Here is a 6,000-nt window from a genome sequence, read left to right on the forward strand (position 1 = left end):
TTGCATATTCTTCCAACATCTCTTCTTACATAGTTACATTGTGTGCATATATATATATATATGGGTATATAGATAGTAAGATAGATAGATACAGATAGATATAGATATATCCTTATTTCCCTCTTTTTTTTTTTTTTTAAGAGAGGGGACTCGGTGTGTTGCCCAGGCTGGGGAGCAGTTACTGTTCACAGGTGCGATCAGGCGACAATGCGGCCTTGAACCCCTCTGGGCTCAAACAGTTGTCCTGCCTGAGTGCCTCCTGAGTAACTGGGACTACAGGCTCATGCCACCGCACCTACCCTCTCTCCCTTTCTTGTATAGAAGATAGCAGACCCTACATATTGTTCTGTAGCTTGCTTTCTTCACTTTACTGTATGTACAGGAGATTGTTCTATGTCAGGACATGGAGACTTACTCTTTTTTATATGGCTGGGTCTACTGCACTGTGTGCACGAGCCATGGCTTACATAAGCAGTCCGTCCTTGCTGGACACAGGCTATTTGCAAATATTCCCTGTTACTCACGATACCACAATGAACAACCTTGCCCCTGTATCGTATCACACTTCTACACACCTTTGTAAATGGAGGCCCAGTTAAACTACTGCCTGACTACTGCCTGGGGCTATAGTTTGGTAGGAAGTTGAGGATTTAGCCAAAGACGAAGAGCCTTGCAACCATGAAGTGAATAAAACCACCCACTTTATCATTCTAATTATTACAGGAGACCTTAAGCACCATCCTAAAAGCTAGTTACAGACTAAAAGCTTGAGAGGCGAGATGGAGGTAACTACAAAACAAATAAATAGAAAATAAGAGAAAGAGACTTCAAAACAGATACAGAGAGATGGATATAAATACAGTAGAACCTTCCTACCTTGACTACCTGCTTAAATTGACCTAATTTTCACAGACCTGCCTATGCATCACTATGGTAAGCCTTGTTCCTTATGTTGACCACTTCCATGTGCTGACCAGTTTGTTACAGTCCCTTGGGTGGTCCACTTACAGAGATTATACTGTATATATTTCAAAAAATAAATATGTGTATATAAATTTATTTAATTTAAATATTAAGTGGTACGTTAAATGTGTATTAAAATTATGTTTATATTAAAGCAATCTATCTAACAAAATTAGTTCTGTACCTCAACCCTAGGTCGGGTTCAATTCTCAATGTTTCAAAGATTTAAAAGTGAAAAATAATAAAAGTTGTTGGGGGTGGTGGCACACACCTGTAATCCTAGCACTCTGGGAGGCCAAGGTGGGTGGATCACCTGAGCTTACCAGTTTGAGATCAGCCTGATCCAGAGCAAGACCTCGTCTCTAAAAAAAAAAAATAGCCAGGCATTGTGACAGGCACCTGTAGTCCCAGCTACTTGGGAGGCTAAGGCAAGGCAATTGCTTGAGCCCAAAAGTTTGAGGTTGCTGTGAGCTATGACCCTATGGCACTCTACTAAGGGCGACAAAGTGAGACTTTGTCTCAAAAAGAAAAATAAAAGTTCTAGATGAAAACATCAATGATTTGCTTTATAAGAAGATAAATGTTAATTTGCTTTATAAGAAAGCAAATAGCAATGTTAATGTCAGAGAACACAATGGAACTTAAGGCTTTTAAAAAGGATGAAAATACATCACAACAAAAAGCTAATCCATCAAGAATCTATAACAATTACAAATTTATATGCAATGGCAACTATTGTGGAAAATACAAAATAAAAGCTGCAAATTACAAAAAGAAATCAGAAGATCATAAATACAAAAGAAGTTTTAATACAAAAGAGTTCTACCTATTATTACTTAACCAGAAATGCAAACTGACCATGATCCCCATTCCTCTATCATTACGATTGAGTTAGAGCACTGAGATTGAGCAGAAGGGTGGCATGTTCCTCTGTGTCTAGACATATCTGGTAGTGTGAGATAGGACAGGAGAAGTTTGTTTGCTTAAAGATCTAAGGAAGCTTCTTGGAGATAAATTATCCTAAATGATCCCGATGGTACTGAGTTGACCATGCATCCAAGTCCATCTTGGTCTTTCAAGAGAATGGGTGGTTGTGATTTAAGCATCATATTCATCCTTAAGTTAAATTTCAGCTCAAATTCCCATTAATCCTCTTCTATGGAATCCTATGGAGAGGTAGCCTTAGTAGTGGTGGTGATATTCAAAATATTTAATAGCCAGTATGATATGATCATTGACTGAACAGGATAGATACCTAACCTACCAGGGCAGCTGCCAGCTGTGCCTTATGCCAGGGAATAAATACCTGCTGCATTTCAGCCCTGTCTATAAGGACCATTTCAGGAAACTCTCTGTAGGGCATAGGAGCACAAGGAGCATTGGTACTCCCTGACATACATAGTTTAATGCATAAAGGAAAGAAAGAGAACTCTGCCCATTCTGTCAAATAGAGGACTGCAGTGCTATGGGAGAGGGACCAGCGGCATCAACCACAAATGATAGAAGTGCTTGAAGAGGGAAGCTTAAGTGGGCAAAAGGCTATCCATGTTAAACAGGGATGCGGTAGTAACAGATCAGACTCATTAGAGGCAGGAATGTGGTAACAACTAGGCGTGAGTTCTGGCATCAGCTAAACCTGACACAGATCCTGTGCTACCTCACGCAAAGAAACTGAATGTCATGTACTTGAGACTCCCTCTCTGTAACAGGAGGATTGCAGCACTCTCTCATTGCTCCCTGCCCTGTGGGTAGTGGTAGGATCGGTAGGACCGCCTGAGACATTCCCAAGATCTCACCAGAAATACCCACAGAGACCAGTCCTTCATGGGTGCCAGAGAGTGACACCAGAGCCACCCTGTGATCACAAGCAGGGCCAGGAAGAAAGCAAACTGAAGTTTATTGAGCTACTGTTCTTTTATTTCACTTAGTGGCACAGATTATCGTTCCCAGAGATGAAAACTACAAGTTCTTCCTTCAAGATAATTTGAGTCTACGGAGCATTCTCCAGTGGGAGCTAAGTGTACAGTATAAAATACATGTAGATCTGGGGAACTCCAAACAGAAACATCTGGCTCTTAATTCAGACACAAATTAGGATGGGGAGTTGTTGAGAGCCAGAGGGATGAAGGAGGTGGAAGAGCCTTGATCAACCACTAGTTTTTTGGTTGTGTGTCCTTAGAAAGATAAGACATTCAAGAGGGGAATTGTGGTTGAAGGTGAGGACTAGCAAACTAAGTGTAGGACCACGGCTTCCAAGCCAAGAGAATGTAGGGTGCAGGAAAGTGGGAAATGTATATTATCTCGCTTAAATCTTATGCCATTGGACTCTTTTTTTTTTTTTTTTTTTTTTGTAGATACAGAGTCTCACTTTATGGCCCTCTGTAGAGTGCCGTGGCCTCACACAGCTCACAGCAACCTCCAACTCCTGGGCTCAAGCAATTCTCTTGCCTCAGCCTCCCGAGCAGCTGGGACTACAGGCGCCCGCCACAACACCCGGCTATTTTTTTTTTTTTTTGGTTGCAGTTTGGCCAGGGCCGGGTTTGAACCCACCACCCTCGGCATATGGGGCCAGTGCCTTACCGACTGAGCCACAGGCGCCGCCATGCCATTGGACTCTTTAACTACTTGCCCTAGCCATGGAGGCCTGTTCACTGTCTATGGTGAATGCATCCTGCTTTGTAAACTTTCTTACTCTGTAAGCCTACCTTTCTCTTCCTCAATAAACTTTGTTTCACACTTAAAAAAATAAATAAGTAAATCTTATGCCATCCTTGGGAAATGCTACGGTTTGGATGTGGTTTGTTTGTCCCCACCAAATCTTATGTTGAAATTTAATCCCCAATAGAACAGTTGCTGGAGATGGAGCCTAGTGAATAGCATTTGGGTCCTGGGGGCAGCTCCTCATGAATGGCTTGGTGCCATTCTTGTGGTCGTGAGTGAGTAAGGTAGAGTGACTGGATTAGTTCCTATGAGAATGGATTCATTTCCATGAGAGTGAGTCCTCATAAAGGTAGGATGAGCCCAGGGTTTGATCCCTCTTCACACATGCCCACTTCCCCTTTGACTTTCTCTGCTCTTTTTTTTTTTTTTTTTGAGACAGGGTCTTGCTCTGTTGCCCAAGCTGGAGTGCAGTGGCCTCATCAAAGTTCATTGCAGTCTCAAATTCCTGGGCCCAAGCCATCCTCCGGCCTCGTCCTCCAGAGAAGCTGGGACTTCAAGCACAGGCCACTAGGCCCAGCTGATTTTTTCATGTTTTTTAGAGATGGGGTCTCACTCTTGGGTCTTGAACTCTTGGCCTCAAGCAATCCTCCCCCTCAGCCTCCCAAAGTGCTGAAACGACACATAGTTGCCACCATATCTTGCTGTTCTGGTATGTTGTGGCAAATCACAAAAGCCCTCACCAGAACCCAAGCAGATGCTGGAACCATGCTTCTTGTACAGCCTGCAGAACTTTGACCTAAATAAACTTCTTTTCTTTATAAATTACCCAGCCTCTTATAGCCCAAGAATATGGGGAAAGGGGAAAGGGAGGGGAGGGGAAGGAGGAGAATGGGAGGAGGGAGGGCAATTGGCGGGACCACACCTAGGGTGCTCTTACAAGGGCACATGTGAAACTTACTAAATGTGGAATATAAATGTCTTAACACAATAACTAAGAAAATGCCAGGAAGGCTATGTTAACCAGTTTGATGAAAATATTTCAAATTGTATATAAAACCAGCACATTGTACCCCATGACTGCATTGAATTTACACAGCTATGACTATAATTAAAAAAAGAAAAAAAATTACCCAGCCTCAGGCATTCTGTTCTAGCATCACAGAACCTACTAATGGAGGAGGAAGGATCATTTGCAGTGCATGATGGTCAGAGGGGCTGAGGTTCAGGAAAATGTAGAAACTCGCCCCTGCTTACTCATGCACTGAAACTTGAACGCAGGACCACCTTCCGTCAGCCGTTCTCAGTAAGGCAGGCGGTCCTAATTCAGGAAAGAGAAAATCTAGTATCTCTCACTGCCAGATAGTTCTGATAGCTATTTACTTTCTCATCTATTTCATATTATGATAATGTTTTCCTGGAACTGGATGATATAATACTAGAAATTGAAGATGTTTATTCGCTATAAAGATTATATATGCAGGCTTCCTGTCATAATTAAGGAAAGTTGCTCACATCATTTCTGATTTCCAGTCTTCTCTGTGTATGATAATGCCTATTTCAGAAAAGCCATTTTTGCTAAGCCTGCTGATCTTCAAAAGGAAAACAGGCAGAGGCGAGGACTGTGATATACCCTTTTGATATTTATTGAATCTGGAGTCTACCTTAAATTAGTTTGCTGGGAAGCATTGTATGTGATGAACAGTATAGGATTTAAATGATGCTATGGATGTTTTCCCTTGTAAAAAAGCAAATTACTCTAACAAAACTATTTTGTTTCATTTCTTCATACAAAATTCATGTTTGAATTCCATCTAGGCCCTAAAATTTTAAATTTCCATAACAAGTTTTATGCATTATTAGATTTCATACACCACTGCATTATGGTTTGAAACTGATTATAAAATCTAATTAATTTGGAATATTAACTACCATTTCCATAAAATGAATACAATAATGTTAATAGCATGAGACAGAGGGTTACAAGAATCTCTTCCCCGCTCCACCACCCCAATTACACATATTTTAAAAACGGCTTCTCTGAAAGTCCCCTATCCAGTAACTTCAATTTGGGGGAACACAGCCAAGACTAACATTTAACTTAAAATACATCCAAATAGACAAAAATAACTGTCTTAAAAACTGCACTTGCTTTTTCAGCCAAACTCTGCTGATGCTCTGTCAGAAGTTAGAACCATATTTTTTTTCCTTTTTTTACCAGCCAGAATTTTTCAAACATCATGTGAAAGCAGTCTATAGCCAAAGCAGATTAAATATCATATTAAAAGGCTGATGAGGGTAAAATAGATTCCTAGAAACTGTCTCCCTAAGAAAAGCAAGAAGTGTCTATTGACAGTCTAATAACAGTGGAGGACAGCA

Source organism: Nycticebus coucang, chromosome 10, assembly GCF_027406575.1.
Source record: "Nycticebus coucang isolate mNycCou1 chromosome 10, mNycCou1.pri, whole genome shotgun sequence".
Taxonomy (NCBI): domain Eukaryota; kingdom Metazoa; phylum Chordata; class Mammalia; order Primates; family Lorisidae; genus Nycticebus; species Nycticebus coucang.